The sequence below is a fragment of the Chlorocebus sabaeus genome, chromosome 1, assembly GCF_047675955.1.
Source record: "Chlorocebus sabaeus isolate Y175 chromosome 1, mChlSab1.0.hap1, whole genome shotgun sequence".
NCBI lineage: Eukaryota > Metazoa > Chordata > Mammalia > Primates > Cercopithecidae > Chlorocebus > Chlorocebus sabaeus.
Genome location: NC_132904.1, coordinates 73,194,942 through 73,210,343, shown reverse-complemented (window position 1 = coordinate 73,210,343; position 15,402 = coordinate 73,194,942). Strand labels below are relative to the sequence as shown.

The following is a 15,402-nucleotide window of genomic DNA, read 5'->3' as shown; positions in this document are numbered from 1 at the left end:
GCCGTGGATGGTACCAAACTCTATATATGCTGCGTTTCCTATACCCACATACCTATAATAAAGTATAATTTATAAATTAGGCATGGTAAGACATTAACAACAATAAACTAAATAATAAAATAGAACAATTATAACAATATACTGTAATACAAGTTAGTGGATGTTGTCTTTCTGCCTCTTTCAAAATATCTTAGTATTTTGAGACCCTGATTGACTGTGGGTAGCTGAAACCACGGAAAGGGAAATTGCAGATAAGGGGGGACTCCCGCACATCTCTGTCTGTCTGTTCTTCCCCGTATCACTCCCCTTTTTGTCCTGCCTTGTCAGTGGTCCTCTGTATCTCTTCTGCTTCTATTTATCTATCTCCAGCCCTCTCAGTCCCTGAAATTCTCATTTCTGGCCCAGCTGCTCTTTCTCTCGCCCGCATTTCTCCTCTCCTGGCTCTGCATCTCTCTAGCAAATGACAGAGATCAGAAGGGGAAAGTGTTGGGAGCGCAGGAGAGTGGGAGAGAGGGGAGGATTCTCTCTAGTCATTGCTGTGAATCTGAAGTGTTAGTGATGGGGGACACAGCTGCTGGCCTGGCTTGGCTTACACGACTCAGTGAACTTGGGTCTCCTGGGGATGCCCACTTCTTGGTATTAAGAAGACTGTAGTGCCTGGAGGTGGTGACAGGGACGTGGGTGCTGATGGTGGCCATTCAGGCAGTCATCCATCTGACAGATGTGGACTGAGTCCCTCTCATGTGCCACTACGTCTGGTGTCAGGAAGACAGTGGCAAACAAGACAGACCTGGCCTTTAAAGAGTTTCTATTCTGTTAGGGGGAGACAGCAGGCAATAACCAAATAACCAGATAACTAAATTCACATAGTGATAATGCCACCGAGAAAACAGAACAGGATACAGTGATAGAGGAGCGGGATGGAGTAGTGGCCAACAAGAGCTAGATGGGCAGGGAAGCGCACTTGAGGGGTGGCACTTGAGCTGAGCTCCAAATGGTAAGGAAGCAGCTAGATGAGGATCTGGATGAAGAGCAACCAGTCAGGGGAAGCAGCAAGTGCAAAGGGCCTGAGGCAGAGCGAGCTCCAGTTGATGGAGGAAAAGGAAGGAGGGAGTGTGGAGTGGCTGAGGTGTCATGGGTGATGAGACAGGAATTTGAGATGAGCTTGGGGCCTGAGCAGGTGAGGCTTTATGGGCCACAAGGAGTCTGAACTTATTGTAAGTAAAATGGGACTTGTCAAGGCCCTGGCTGCCTCCTGAGAAGATCCGTTTGAGACTTGAGGAAGAAGCCCATGACCCTGGACGTGCTCCACACCCTGCTTCAGGCTCCCGTCTGTGCAGTGAGGGGGTTGGCCAGAATGACTCCCAGGGGCCCTCCAGCTTTGAAAACAATTCTCCCTGGGGTCTACATTCCTCTGCATCCCTGAATCCAGACCATTCCTGAGTCTCAGGCGTATCTGGAAGCGGGCAGCCTTCCACCCCCAGCCCTCTCTGGCTGCTACGTGAGGACTCCTGGCAGCTTGGGAACGGTGCAACCAGGGACCAGCAGATGCATCAGGCCCAGGGGTTCCAGACCTGAGCCCAAGGCAGAGGGACTGCATGGAGACAATGTTCAGTGCCCTCCCGGCCCGGCTGGGACTGACAGGGAGACAGAAATGGAAACGGGGAGAGGAAAGGTGACGTCTCTGAGTCAGAGGCCAGACTGATGCTGGGAGGGGCGATGGCATCACTCCCACTGCCCTGCCCCCTCTCCCGCCTCTAGGTTGGGCATCCAGCAGCTGCAGCTGGTATGGGCCCCACCAGATCCTGCTATCCTGCTGACAGCCCAGGAGCTCACCTTCATCCATTCGCCCCTGAACAGATGGGTGGGTAGGGCCGGGGCTGAGTTGAGCGGACAGTAGACAGAGGCCCAGTGTGCGCTCCTGATCACACCTGCCCCCTCCAGAGGCTGCATGTGAATGATGAATGAGGAATTGTGGCAGATGGTGGGAGCCTGAGATCAGTGGCCCGGGGGTCAGCAAAGAGTCTGCCAGCCCCCCAGGAACCCAGCAGTGTGGCCCTGTAGCAAGTGAGGGCCTCTGCCACCCCCATGCCCAGGCCTAGGCAGTCAGTTTGGGAGAAGCCGAGGGAGCCTCTGTATGGCCTACTTCTGTTACAGACTGAGAAACTGAGGCCCAGATAGGCGCAGTGCCTTTCCTGGGTCACTTGGCAAACTGGCAGCAGGGCTAGGAGTGGGAAGTAGGACCCCAACTCCTGGCCCAGCATGGTTCATGATCTGACCTGAAGGAACAACCAGGTCCCAGGCACTTGGCCCTTGGTGCTGCCGATGCGGTTCACCCCAGGGCCTCTCTTAGGGACCAAGGCCAGCCTAGTTCACCCTCCTGTCTGCTTAGGTAAGGTGAGATCCTGGGTCTCCCAGGCCCTGATGTGTGGGGTGCAGCACCCAACCCGGGATAGCCTCAGGCAGAGCCGGGGTCGCCAGCTGGCAGGGAGGCGGGGCGGTCAAAGGTGAGCTCAGCGAGATCTCAGGATGCTGGGGATGCCACCATTTCTCAGGTGCTGTCGTTCTGAAGTTCAACAATTCATGGATGCTACGATTCACCGACACCAAGACTCTCACGGTAGCTGAGCCAGGCTAGTTGTTTCTGCAGAAGCGATATGAGCTGCTTGCGCCTTCTTTTCTACCTGTCCCCTGAGGGAATTCCATCTCTTTTTCTTTTCTGCTGCAAGGAGGCGTTCATGGTGTACAAAGAGTGTTTTGTCTGCTTCTCTGAGTTGGCTGACGGGCTGTAGGTGAGGCTGAGAAGGCAAAACCCATCAGTGATGGAAGAGAGAAGGCCAGGGTTATAGCTAGCTTTGGGCCAGGCCAAGGCAAGGGCAGAGCCCCCACCTGAGACCCCTCCTCTCCCACCGGCCCTTCTCTCCTCCCCATGAATCCCTGGGTCACAGAGCTCCCCACCCAAGCAGTTCACAGGGCTAGGGGTGTCATGAGGGCCTGAGGCTGGCAGGGCAAAGCTGATCTGTAGACCAGGGGCCAGCATACTTGACACCCACCATCTCAGTAAGCCCCTGAGATGTGGGTGGGCGCTATCATCCTCACTTTACAGATTTGGAACCTGCAGCTGAGAGAACTGAAGTCACCCACTCCAGGTCACAGAGCTGGAAAGTGATGGTGTCAGGACTGGAACTGGAATCCTTCAGCCAAAGCCCAGTTCCCGGCTCTGCCTGGGTTATAGCAAATGTTTCCACTTACCAGGCTGTGCCTGGCTCAGAACACACAGAAGGAATGCATTGATGGGGAAGAAACTGAGCTGAGAGAGGTAGAGGGATTTTCCTGAGGTCCCACAGCTGAGGAGCAGCAGCAGCTAACCTCTTGCTCTTCCTTGAATAGGGAGACTGGGTGTGGCTGAAGAAGTGTGAAGTGGGCTGAGACCTGGAACTGCGCCCGAGCTGCCTCAGCCTCCTGAGGAAGGCAGGGCTGTAGAGGGCGCAGAGGGTGGGTGGGGAGCGACGCTGCTTAGGAGACCCTTACTGGTCCAGATTGGTCTCAAAGGGAAGTTATTCTTGCCATCATGATCCTGCCCATTGCCAGTGCCTCAATCACAGTAATTCACTATTGCTGTCACTGTCCCATGCCAGCATCCTTAAAGCCACATCACCACCCCATAACCCACAGTCCCCATAACCACCAGGGCACAGTGCCCTCCATCAATGCCCTCGCAGGACAACTCATCATGAAGGGACCTCATCCTGCAGCCCCCTCCCTCCACCCATCATTTCTTTTATTTGCTGTTTACTGAGCATAACTTACATGCCAGGCACTTATGTGCAGTGTTCTGGGCTTTGGGGATACAGAGTGGAGAAGAGAGACAAAGTCCCCTCCCTCAGGGAGATCCTAAGCACCTGTCATCACTAACCACATAAGCATTTTCACCCCCAAGATCGTCACCATCCTGAGAGGCACTGAGGGACGGAGACAGAGCATGAGACTTGAGTCAGGAAGATCCAGGTGAAATCTTGCCTCCACAGAACTCTTAGCTTTCCTGTAAAATGGAGCTAGTGATAGTCACCTTCTGGGGGATTATGATTGCAGAGAACACATGAAATAACCTAGAACTCTTCCTGGCAACACAGGAAATAACCTAGAACTCTTCCATGCTTTCGATACATGGGGAATTTTATTGATATCTCCAATATCACCACAGTCTGAAATAAAGTTCAGAAGGATTAAGACACTGGAAGTTAAGTTAGGCATTTCCCAGTGGGCATCTTGCAATGTATGTGAGTAGATTTTTTTTATTTTTATTTATTTAATTTTTTTGAGACAGGATCTTGCTCTTTCGCCCAGGCTGGAGTGCAGTGGCTGGATCTCAGCTCACTACAACCTCCAGCTCCCAGTCTCAAGCAATCCTCCCACCTCAGCCTCCCAAGTAACTGGGATTATGGGTGTGCACCACCACGCCCAGCTAATTTTTATATTTTTAGTAGAGACAGGGTTTCACCATGTTCGCCAGGCTGGTCTCGAACTCCTGGCTTCAAGGGATCTGCCATTCATCTACCTATTGACTCATTCACCCATTCACCACCCACTCACCAACCACTCATCCACTCATCCATCCATCCATCCACCCATTCATCCACCCACCCATCCACCCATCCATCTATCCACCCACTCACCAACCATGCAACCACCTATCCACAAACCACCCATCCACCTACCCAACAACTCACCAACCCACCAACCGCCCATCCACCCACTGACCAATCACCCACCAACCCATCCAACCACCCAGCCACCCACCCATTCACTCATCCATCCACCCACCCACCCATCTACCCAGCAGCCCACCAGGTACCCATTCACCCAGCCATTCACCCATCACCCATTCACCCATCCACCCATCAACCACCCACCCACCCACCCATCCACCTGCCTACCCACCAGCTACCCACCCACCCATCCACCCACCCATCCATCTATCTATCCATCCACCACCCACCACCATCTAGCCATGCATACATTCATCCATCCATCCTCCATCCATCCCTCACCACCCACCTGTTCATCCATCTGTCTGTCCATCTATCAATTCATTCAACATTTCTGATGCCTCTCCATGCTTAGCCTTGTGTTTGGTGCTAAGTGCAGGTGGCCTAGATGTGGATTGCACCTGGTCCAGCCCTCGAAGGCCCCCTGGGGGCTGCTAAGGTGCCCATTTCCCTGACAGATGCGGGAGCTGCAGTGTGAGAACGTCGCCACTGGGCTTTTTCATGACCCCTGGGGTCAGTGCTCTGGTTCTGGAGAACCTGCTGCGGAACGAGGCTCTGCACCTAGACTGGACCTTCAAGGCCTCCCTGCTGCTGGATTTGATCTGCGTGAGATCCCTCCCTGGGCCTGGCACTGCAGGCAAGTGGGGAGGACAGGGAGATAGGAGATGCTCAGATTTCCCACAGCTGGGCTCTTTCAGCTTTGTCTAACCCAGGGATGTCCAAACAGCATGGCCACAGGTAAACGGGGAGGCAGGAAGGCTTTCTGGGGCCTCTGGGAATTCCGAGAGAACCAGGTTTCCTCTCATTCGTTACAGATCCAATGGACCCCCATTATGTCCATCTTAGGGCATGAGGTATCTGCACCACTGACATTTCCCTCCTGGCTGCCTCAAGTCCCAAAACTGTGTGGTGGACAGACACTTTGTGCTCCAGGTCACTGACCATGGTTATGCAGAGCCCCTGGACACTCAGTAGGCTCCCAACCCTGGCCAGTCCCCGAATGTCAGCTCAGCGCAGGGGGCTGCCAGTAGGTTTTGGGGCCTCTGTTTAACCAGGTATTTGTAAGGTCGGAGGAGAGGGCAATCTCCAGTCCTCTGGCATTGGTGACCTTGAGTTGATCGCTTCCCCTCTCTGAGCAAGCTATAGGCTCTTTACCTGTGAATTGGGGAGAATAGATGCGCCTGGCCCGGCTTGGATGGTCAGCAGGTGATGGTGGCGTGACTCTGCCCTATGATTGCAGAGCTGCTATGGGCAGCTCCTGAGCTGCTACCGGGGCCTGGGTGCCCTGGGTGGGGCACCCTCACAGGGGACATCTTCAGCACTGCCATCATCCTGCAGGAGGTGCTGCCTCGGAACCCACCCTACTGCTCCTCGGGATTCCCAGTGGAAGGTAGGCACCCTCCTCCCCCTCCTTGGCTGTCCTTGCTTAGAGTCTCTGACTAGTGGGAAACTCTATGGCAATCAGGAAATCTGGGCCTGAAAATAACCACATAGACACGCATGCCTAAAGTCTGACCATGAGAACTTGACTTAAGCTGGGCTGCCTTCAGCAACTCTGCCAGAATAGTAGCTGACCCACTCCAGGGGCTACGGACGTTGTGCTCTGGGTGAAAATCTCCATCCCGCCTTCCTCCCCAGTGTCACCACCATGCCTGTAGGTGCTCATGCCCCGACTGCACCTCCCCTCCATGCCTAGCACAGGCTACACAGAGCTCAGCCCTACTCCAGCTGTGTCACTGTCTTACTCTGTGACTTTACGCAAACCGCTTACCCTCTCTGAGTCTCAATGTTCTCATCTATAAATGGGAATCCGATAACAAATGTGCCAGATCCCCAGTCCCGTGACCAATGTGGCCAAGCTGCTCAATACTAGGGGGCTCCTTCACCTGCCCAGGCAGGCTCCTTCAGAGCATCTCTGTCCTCACACTTCTGGCTCCCCAGGATAACCACTGGCTGCTTCCCCATCATCACCTGGCCTGTACACACTTTATCTCTTCCAGCCCCAGGGCCAGGGCCCAACTCCAGAAATGTTTCCTCCCCTCTGTGCTCTCTGTCCGGGCTCCCTGGACCCCAGACTGCTCTTTCTGTCATCCTCCTGCTGCCTCTTCCCAGTCCCAGGGACCTGGTACTCCACAGACACCTGGGCACCTTGGCCCACAGTGCAGACCAGTATAGAGCTGAGCCCACCATCAGATCCTACCCCAATGGATAATCTTTAACTCACAGGAGGCCTAGCCCCACTGCCTTTCTCCACCACAGCACTGCCCCATGAATAATGAGCATTCCAGGCCCAAATTTATGAGGTGGAGGAGTGGGAAGAAGGGGGGCTTTGTCAGACCATTTGTTCAACACTCCTTGGCTGCCTCCCCATCCTCTGCCTCTGAGGAGGGAAGGGCTGGCCAGATGGGATCTGCAAACCATGCCACCAGTGCAAGGCACTCCAGGCCTCGCTCCGTCCAGCTTTGGGTGCAGGGACCCAGGCCTGGAGTGCTCTGGCCACCCGTGAGGAGGCTGTCAGCCTAGGGCCCACTGCTTCCTGCTGTGTGCTTTCCTTGGCCTCAGGGAGTACAGGGCTCAAGCCACAGGCTCCAGGGAACACCAACCTAAGCCCAGCTCCACACCAACTTGCCTCGTGACCTTGAGTAAATCCCTTTTAGGCTCCAAGCCTCAGTCTTCTCATCTGTAAAATGGGAACCATGATGTCTGCCTTCCAGAACAACTGTGAGGATTCAGTGAAATGCTGTAAACAAAGCGCCTGGCATGCAGTGGGAGCTCAATAATTATCTGTGAGGTGATGTTAGGAGCGTGCTAAGGGGGGTCCCAGGTTCCCTCCTGACTCTAACATCTCTTTAGGATCCTGTGGATGGGGGGGTCACTTTGCAGTTCCCAAGGCACTTTCATGTGCATGATACCATTTGACAACCCTGGGAGGTAGCTAATTGCCCCTTTTTTAGAGTTAAGTGAGACTCAGAGAGGAGAAGGGATTTCTCAGAGGGGAAGCTGTGGACCTGGGATTGGGTGGACATCCCTGGTCCAAGCTCAGTGTTCTAAAATCTCTTGGAGTCATCTGTGGGGCACCCTCTTAGAGCCCAGCCAGGTCCAGCCAGAGCTGGACGCTCAGACTCCTCCCTCAGCCCTCAGCACTGTCCGTCAATCATGGCTATGCCTGGGCTGTGGACAGCATGCCTGGTGCAGTGAGGGGAGCATGAGACCTGGCCTGGCCTGGGGCAGGGGTTCCCAGCATGTTCACATATGAAGACTCCATTTTAATGTCAAAAACGGTTAGAGCCTCACATGCTACTATTTGACTTCTAATATCCACTAACTGAGAACATACCCAATGATAAAATCTGCTGTGAAATCAGCAACACTTTGAAATGTGTTTGTATTGTATTCATTACAGTGCCATCTGCATACCTTTGAAAAACTGCAGTATATGTGTGCATGTGGTGTATGGTTGGTTCCATCAGCACACAGTCCTTTGTAAGCACATCGACTTCCCAGATCCCACACTCTGGGGCCCTCAGGGTCTAACGCCTGTAGGCTGGGAACCTCTGGGCAGAGGAGATCGTGCAGGCTGGGTGCAAACCAGGCCCAGGTCTAGTGTCTGCTTTTGACTGGCCCTATGTAGGTACCTGATTTCACTCCCAGGAGCCTCAGTTTCCCTGTCTGTAGAATGGGATGGTGACTCCTGCACTATCTCCAACAAGGCCAAAAAGGGATGGGAAGGGGACTGAAACCCAGAAAGAAACCTCCTCTCTGGCTCCAAGGGCTCCCACCTCCCTCACTCACGAGAGGAGGATCCCAGCCATCCTCGGAGGAGATTAACCTACTCTGCCTTGTGACAACCCTTGCAAGTACATAGTGTGGTTGTGCCCGTCTTCCAGGTGAGGAAGCTGAGGCTCAGAGAGGTGATGTGCCTTGTGTGGACCGTAAATGGGTCATCTGAAGTCCCGCTCTGATCTGTGGACTCCAGAACCTGAGCTCGGTGTCAGCCCCTCTTCCTCCCAGCGTACTTTAGAATCGCTCGGCTCCCCATGGCTCTCCAGCAGCCCCCTGAGGCAGGGGTTATTTCCATCCGTTGTTAGGTGGGGAAATTGAGGCTCAGAGTCACAGCAGAACTAGAACACTGACTTAGCCTGGTGTGGAGACAGGATGACGCGTGGCCAGGTTTTCTTGAGTACAGAATCATAATGATGATGATAATGATAAGCAGGCAGTGTCGTTCACACCTGTGGGGAACCCGCACGCCAGTGTCTGAGTGGCAGGGCTGCAGGAAAAAGCTGCACTGTCAAGGTTTCAAGATCATTGGTGGTCGTCGTTGGCAACAGAGTAGCGGCAGTTGTTGTGGGGCCTGAGTGTGGGGGAGAGTCTGCCAGGTGCCGGGCACCTAACATCCATCATCTTCCACCTCAGCACTCTTCTCAGGAAGGCAGTTTATTCAAGACCAGCCTGACTAACATGGAAAACCCCGTCTTTACTAAAAATACAAAATTAGTTGAGCGTGGTGGTGCGTGCCTGGAGGCTAAGGCAGGAGAATCACTTGAATCTGGGAGGCGGAGGTTGCTGTGAGCCGAGATCACGCCATTGCACTCTAGCCTGGGCAACAAGAGCGAAACCCTGTCGCAAAAAAACACAAACAAACAAACAAAAAAACAGAAAAGAAAAGAAAAAAAGAAGGCAGTTTATTATGCTCATTTCACAGATGGGGAGACTGAGGCTCAGAGAGATCATTGTCTTCTCCACCATCCCCTAGTATTGTGATGGCAGATACAGAATTCAAAACCAGCTCGCAGTTCTCCTGGCTCCCAGTCTGAGACCCTTTCCTTGGCCACACCCAGGGTAGACCCAGGAGAGCAGCAATGCTGCGTCCACTGGCCAGTCATACCCTGGACACAGGAGCTGAGGAATATCCTCAGGCCCAGAACCTGGCACTGCTGTAAGCCTACCCTGCCCACACTCTCAGGATCTGAGGCCAGGCTCCTTTCATGACCCTTCCCAGAACCCCAGGCCCACCCACATGGTGTTTGTTGCAGAAATCATCAGGAGGGTGGCATCTCCCCCTCCTCTGTGCTGGCTGCTGGTGACCCCTGATCACAGGCCACATGAGTGCTGAAGCAGTGCTGGGAGGAGCTCTAGAGGACAGACCTAGCGTGGACCAGATCTACAGCCAGGTGAGTGCTCCCCAGAGGAGTGGGTGCTCACAAAAAATGGCACATTTGTTCAGCTCATTTAGCCTACTGCAAGCCTTGTGCTTTCCCTGGGACCTGGAAAGTCATGCAGTAAGAGGCAACTGCCCAGCGCTGTCACCCCTGAGGTCTGCCCTTTAAGGAGAGCTTTCTCAGGACCACCGGTCCCAGGAACATTTATCCGCTGCCTTCCTGAGTGTCAAGCCCCACACTAAGGGCCATGCTTCCCTCCTTTCATCCTCGCCACAGCCCTCTGAAGAAACAGTGTTAGTTTCTTGGCTTCATGGGAGAGAAATGAGGCCTGGAGAGGCGGGGGCACTTGCCCAAGGTAACTGAGTGAGTGAAAGGTGGGGCCGGAGTCCAACCCAGGTCTGTCTGTCTGCAGAGCTGTGCCAGCAACTCCACCTTGTACCAGGCCTCCTGGCACCAGAGGAGAGAGGCCACTGTGGCTGTGGAGACAGTACTACTTCCTGAGTCAGTGAGGGGAAAATGTGAGGGGCCCTGGGGCACCCCCAGGACTGCCTTGGGGATTTCAGTGGGAGGGGCAAGGCAAGTCTGTGCAAGCTGGCAGGGCAGCAGTGGAATGTGTGAGTGAGCAGTGGAGTGAACATGACCAAGCAGGCTGATGGCTTCCATGGGGCCAACCCATCAGACCCAAGGGGACAGTGCCTCCCCTCCCCATCCTCCCCTCCCCAGCTGTGGTGGAGAGTTGCCAAGGAGCAGTTTAGGGAGCAATAAAGGGGTTAGGACAGGTGACGAGAGGGAGAGAGGCAGCAAGGCAGTCCAAGGAGACCCACACAGGTGTCCTTTGAGAAGCCCTGCCCATCACCTCTCTTTCCACACCGCCTCCACACTTAGCTGTGGCATCAGGGGTGGTGCCCCCCTCCACAGATGAGAAATCTGGAGCTCACAGTAAATGACCTCTAAGCAGTCACCATAATGGTGGGTAGCAGCACTAGGATGAGCAACCAGTTTATAAAGCACCAGCCTGGGATCTTTCCAGAGGATCAGAGGTTGCCATGGCCCGTGAGGTGGGGAAGGCCTCTTGCCCTGAGTGAGGAGCGACTGTGGGATTCTTGCCCAAGATTCCTGCCCAAGGCCCAACAGCAAACAAGGCTGAGATGGGCACACATGAATTCAGCCTGAAGAAGGGAGAAATGGCATCATACTGTGGGGCGGTGAGGGGTCAGATGCCTGGATTCACATCTATGTGAGAATCCAGTGGATATCATCCCACTTACCCACTGTTTGACCTTGGACAAGTTAATGTTCCTATTGGGCCTCAGCCTCCCTGTATGTTTCCTGGAAAGATAACTAACCCTGGCCTAACTCTCCAGATAGGTGTGACCATCCAGTGAGATAACTAATTTTTTTTAAATGTAGCTCTTTGAGAAGGAGAAAGTGAGTAAGGCACAAGACAAAGAACACTGACATTAAAGCCAAAAGGCCTGGGTTTCAGGAGGCAGAGGTTGTGGTGAGCCGAGATCATGCCATTGCACTCCAGCCTGGGCAACAAGAGTGAAACTCTGTCAAAAAAGAAAAAAAAGAGCTTAGGTTTATATTCATTTCACATTGTTCTAGGAGTAGTAGCCAATGCAATTAGACAAGAAAATTAATATTGCAAAGGAAGAAGAAATATGTATAATTCCAAATGATAAAATAATTCAGTGGGGAGGGCTGGTGATAAAATTAATATAAAAGACTTTAGTTTGAAACTCAGATCTACCACTGTGTGCTCCTTGGCAAGTTATTCCACCTCTCAGATCCTTTGTCTCTTCATTTATGAAATGATGACCTTCCACACAGAGGTGATCTTGGAGTTGGCTTCAGGTCCTTGTTGGTGTCTCAAGGTCAGCAGCTGTCATGCCCACCCCATAAAGCTTGTGCCTCTGCTTTTCTTGGACAATACAAAATAGGTGCACTTCAGTGCTGCTGCCACTCCCTACCTTGCAGACATTTGGTTGAGAGACGTGGCATTAATGGAGATTGGATGTGCATACCTACACACACACAACACACACACACAGAGCACACACACACACTCACAAGTTCAAGATGCTGGATTTTGACAAGCATGAACCCCTTCACTTTGACCATCACTGATTTGCTTCTCCTACTGACTGCACTCTGGGAAGGTGCAAGCAACACTGGGTAAGGTTCTGGCAAGTCTTCCTAGGAAAACTGCTGCCAGATTTCTTTGCTTGGCACTAGGAGTAGTTGTATTTCTTTTGAGCAATTAGTTTAATGTTCCCTTGTCTTATGGACCCCATGGATTGTGTAATCTATATTTCCCTCTTTGTTTTGTTGCTAGGAAGTTCATATCCAAAATAGTGACCAAATTCTAGCATGGATTTGGCATACAGATTTCAGTCCTAGATTTGCCTTTTTTTTTTTTTTTTTTTTTAAAAAGCCTTTACTCTCCTTTGGTCCTAATATCCGCATATGTTTATTCTTTTATTGTGTGGTACTGCTTTTATTCTTCTTCATCCTTAAAATTTTGGAGGAACAAAGTAGAAATAGAGATAGATTATACATATAAATAATCTAGATATATTCTTTCTATCTATCCACCCATCCATCCACCTACCCTTCCGTCTGTCCATCCATCCATACTATCCATCCATCCATCCATCCATCCATCCATCCATCCATCCATCTGTCCACCTGTCCGTCCATCCATCTGTTTGTCTATTATCTATCTATCTATCTGTCTGTCTGTCTGTCTGTCTATCTTTGAGAAGAACAAAGAATCTCACAGTTGTTGTGAGACCCAGTGCAAGAGGGTTGTGTTTGTTAACCATAATGCTGTGCTGGGTACAGGCTCCTTTGCAAAGTCCTCTTGCTGCCTGCCCACCCTACACAAAATTAACCCATTAATCTGACACAAAGCTGACTGCACTTTTCCCTTGTCAGAGCCACCGTCCCCCTGTCATTTACATATCTGTTCCCCACAACAATGCAGCTCCTTCAAGCGGGGATTCTGTTTGGTGCATTTCCGTGGCCCTAGACTCCCAGCTGAGGACCAGGTGTGCTGACTTTCATGTCATTTTGGCATTTTTGTTCCATCTTCAGTTCAAAAGCATCAACCAAGGCAAGAAGACCAGTTTTGCTGACTCCATGCTGCGGTTGCTGGAGAAATATTCCCAGAACCTGGAGGACCTGATCCAGGAGCAGACTGAGGAACTGGAGCTGAAGAGAGAGAAGACAGAAAGGCTGCTCTGTCAGGTGATTCCCCTGTGAGTGGTCCCTGGACTTGAGTGTACCTCTAGCCTCAGCTCTAAGCCCAGGGCCTGGAATATAGTAGGTGCTCAGCAGATCTGGATTCCATGAATTTATTCAATTCACTCATCCATGTTTATTTATCTAACATTCTTCTTATGCAGCACATTACTTTGTTTAGTTAGTTTTGTTTATTATTATTATTTTAGATACAGGGTCTCACTATGTTGCCCAGGCTGGCCTCAAACTCCTGGCCTTAAGTGTTTCTCCTTCCTCAGCCTCCCAAAGTGCTGGGATTATAGGCGTGAGCCACTGCACATGACTTATACAACATATTTTTATAGAGCCCTCACCATATGCCAGGTACTCTGTCGGGCACGTGAGTGGAATTTCTGCTCTCTCACATCCTTGGGAGCAAGGAGCTAGGCACAATGCTTCCCCCACCCCAATATCACTTCACAGGAAGTCATGTCCAGACAGGGCAAGTATTCATTCCAGGGCAGTCAGCACACCAACGGACTTGTACCAGATCTGCTGATGCTCAACACAGTTTCCTCCCAAATATCCCTTTCTAGCCTCCAAACTGTCAAAAATAGGCCCTCATACCTTATGTGTCTGGCCCCTCCCATCCCTTCAGGTCTGTGGCTGATGTTCTGAAAATGGGAGTAACTATGGAACCACAGGGGTAACTGTGGAACAGGTTACCATATACTTCAGTAATATTGTAGGTTTCACCATCATCTCAGCCCTGAGTGAACCCAATGAGGTGGTGGGCTTGCTCAATGATCCCTACACGCTCTTTGATGCTGTTCTGGGCAACCATGACGTGTGTAAGGTGAGAATACCAGGAGGCTGGCATTCCATTCCTCCCTTTACTACTGTGTCTTGATGGTACATTTAGTTCCATTCATTTATTTATGTGTTTGTATCAGCTAGCTATTGCTGTGTAACAAATACCCCCCCCAAAAACTCAATAGGGTAAAATAATAAGCATTTACTATTGTTCACAAGCCTATGGGGCCACCAGAAGGTTCTTCTGGACACACTCATGCATCTGTGGTCAGCTATGGGTGAGGTGGCAGCTCTGCTGATCTCAGTTGGGTTCTCTCATGTCTCTGGAGCCTTGGCCAAGAGAACTCAGTTCTGTTCTGCAGCCTATCTTCCTCCAGCAGGCTAGTCCGGGATTGTTGACATGATATGGCAGGGTTCTGAGAGAGAGGACAGAAGTACACAAGGCTCTTGAGATCTAATCTGGGATCATGCATATTACAATTTCTGATGTATTCTATTGGTCGAAATGAAAGACTAGTTCAGATTCAAGAGCTGAGGAAACAAAGTCCACCTCTTGATGGGAGAAGCTTCAGTCTCGTTGCAATGGGGTGAACATGGAGCGGGTGAAGGATGTGGGCCATCTTGCATTTAATAGACCACAGTGTTTACTTGTCCATTGTCTGTCTATTCATCCCTTTACAATCTTATCAGCAGGCTTTTCTGTGCCTGACCCTGTGCTGGGCATGAGCAGACAGATGACTCAGCTCCCATTCCTATGCTCAAGGAGCTCTCAGTCCTATAGGTAAAAGATGATGACCCGCAGTGAAAGTAATAATCCTGGGAGGCGGAGGAGGCTGAGAGGGCCCCAACCCAGCTAGGGGTAGATGTGTAAAGAGCAGGGAAGACTTTCTGGAAGAGGTGCTGTCTTCCCAGCATTGTCCCATCTGGGAGTGGCAGCCCCAGGCAGGCAATGGGTGAAAAATGTGCTAAAGCCTGAGGCTTCGGAGGGCCTGGTGAGTGTGGGGAAGCTGAATAAGCTGGGCTGACTGGGCATGAATGGGCCAGGAGTGGGGAACTGGGGGCACTGGAGAGGACAACAGAGGCCTCAGCAGGGCCTTCAAGCCCCTCCCTGTGCACCTCTCAGTCCTGGGTTTGAGTCCCAGCCTGGCCACCAGCTTCTGTGTGACTTTGGGCAAACAGCTTCCCCTCTCTGGGCCTCTATTTCTTTGACTGTGAACAGGAATGGCGACCACAGTTCTGGGAGGGCTCAGAGAGGATGGGAGGATCCTGCCCCCCATGCACAAGTGGATGTCAAGCACGGAGTGTGAAAGGGAGGCACCTCCTGCCCACCACTTCTCCATTCTACCCGTGCTGTGGGGACCTTCCAACCCCAACACTGCCCCTTGTTCTGATCCAGGGGGTCTAGGGGCAGCTTCAGACATGGTGGGGAAGGT

At 51.9% G+C, this 15,402-nt stretch overlaps 1 pseudogene; it reads left to right on the top strand.

Moving 5' to 3' along the window:
* Window positions 1–15,402, top strand: part of LOC103248083 (guanylate cyclase D-like) — a 46,547-nt pseudogene that overhangs the window by 15,554 nt on the left and 15,591 nt on the right.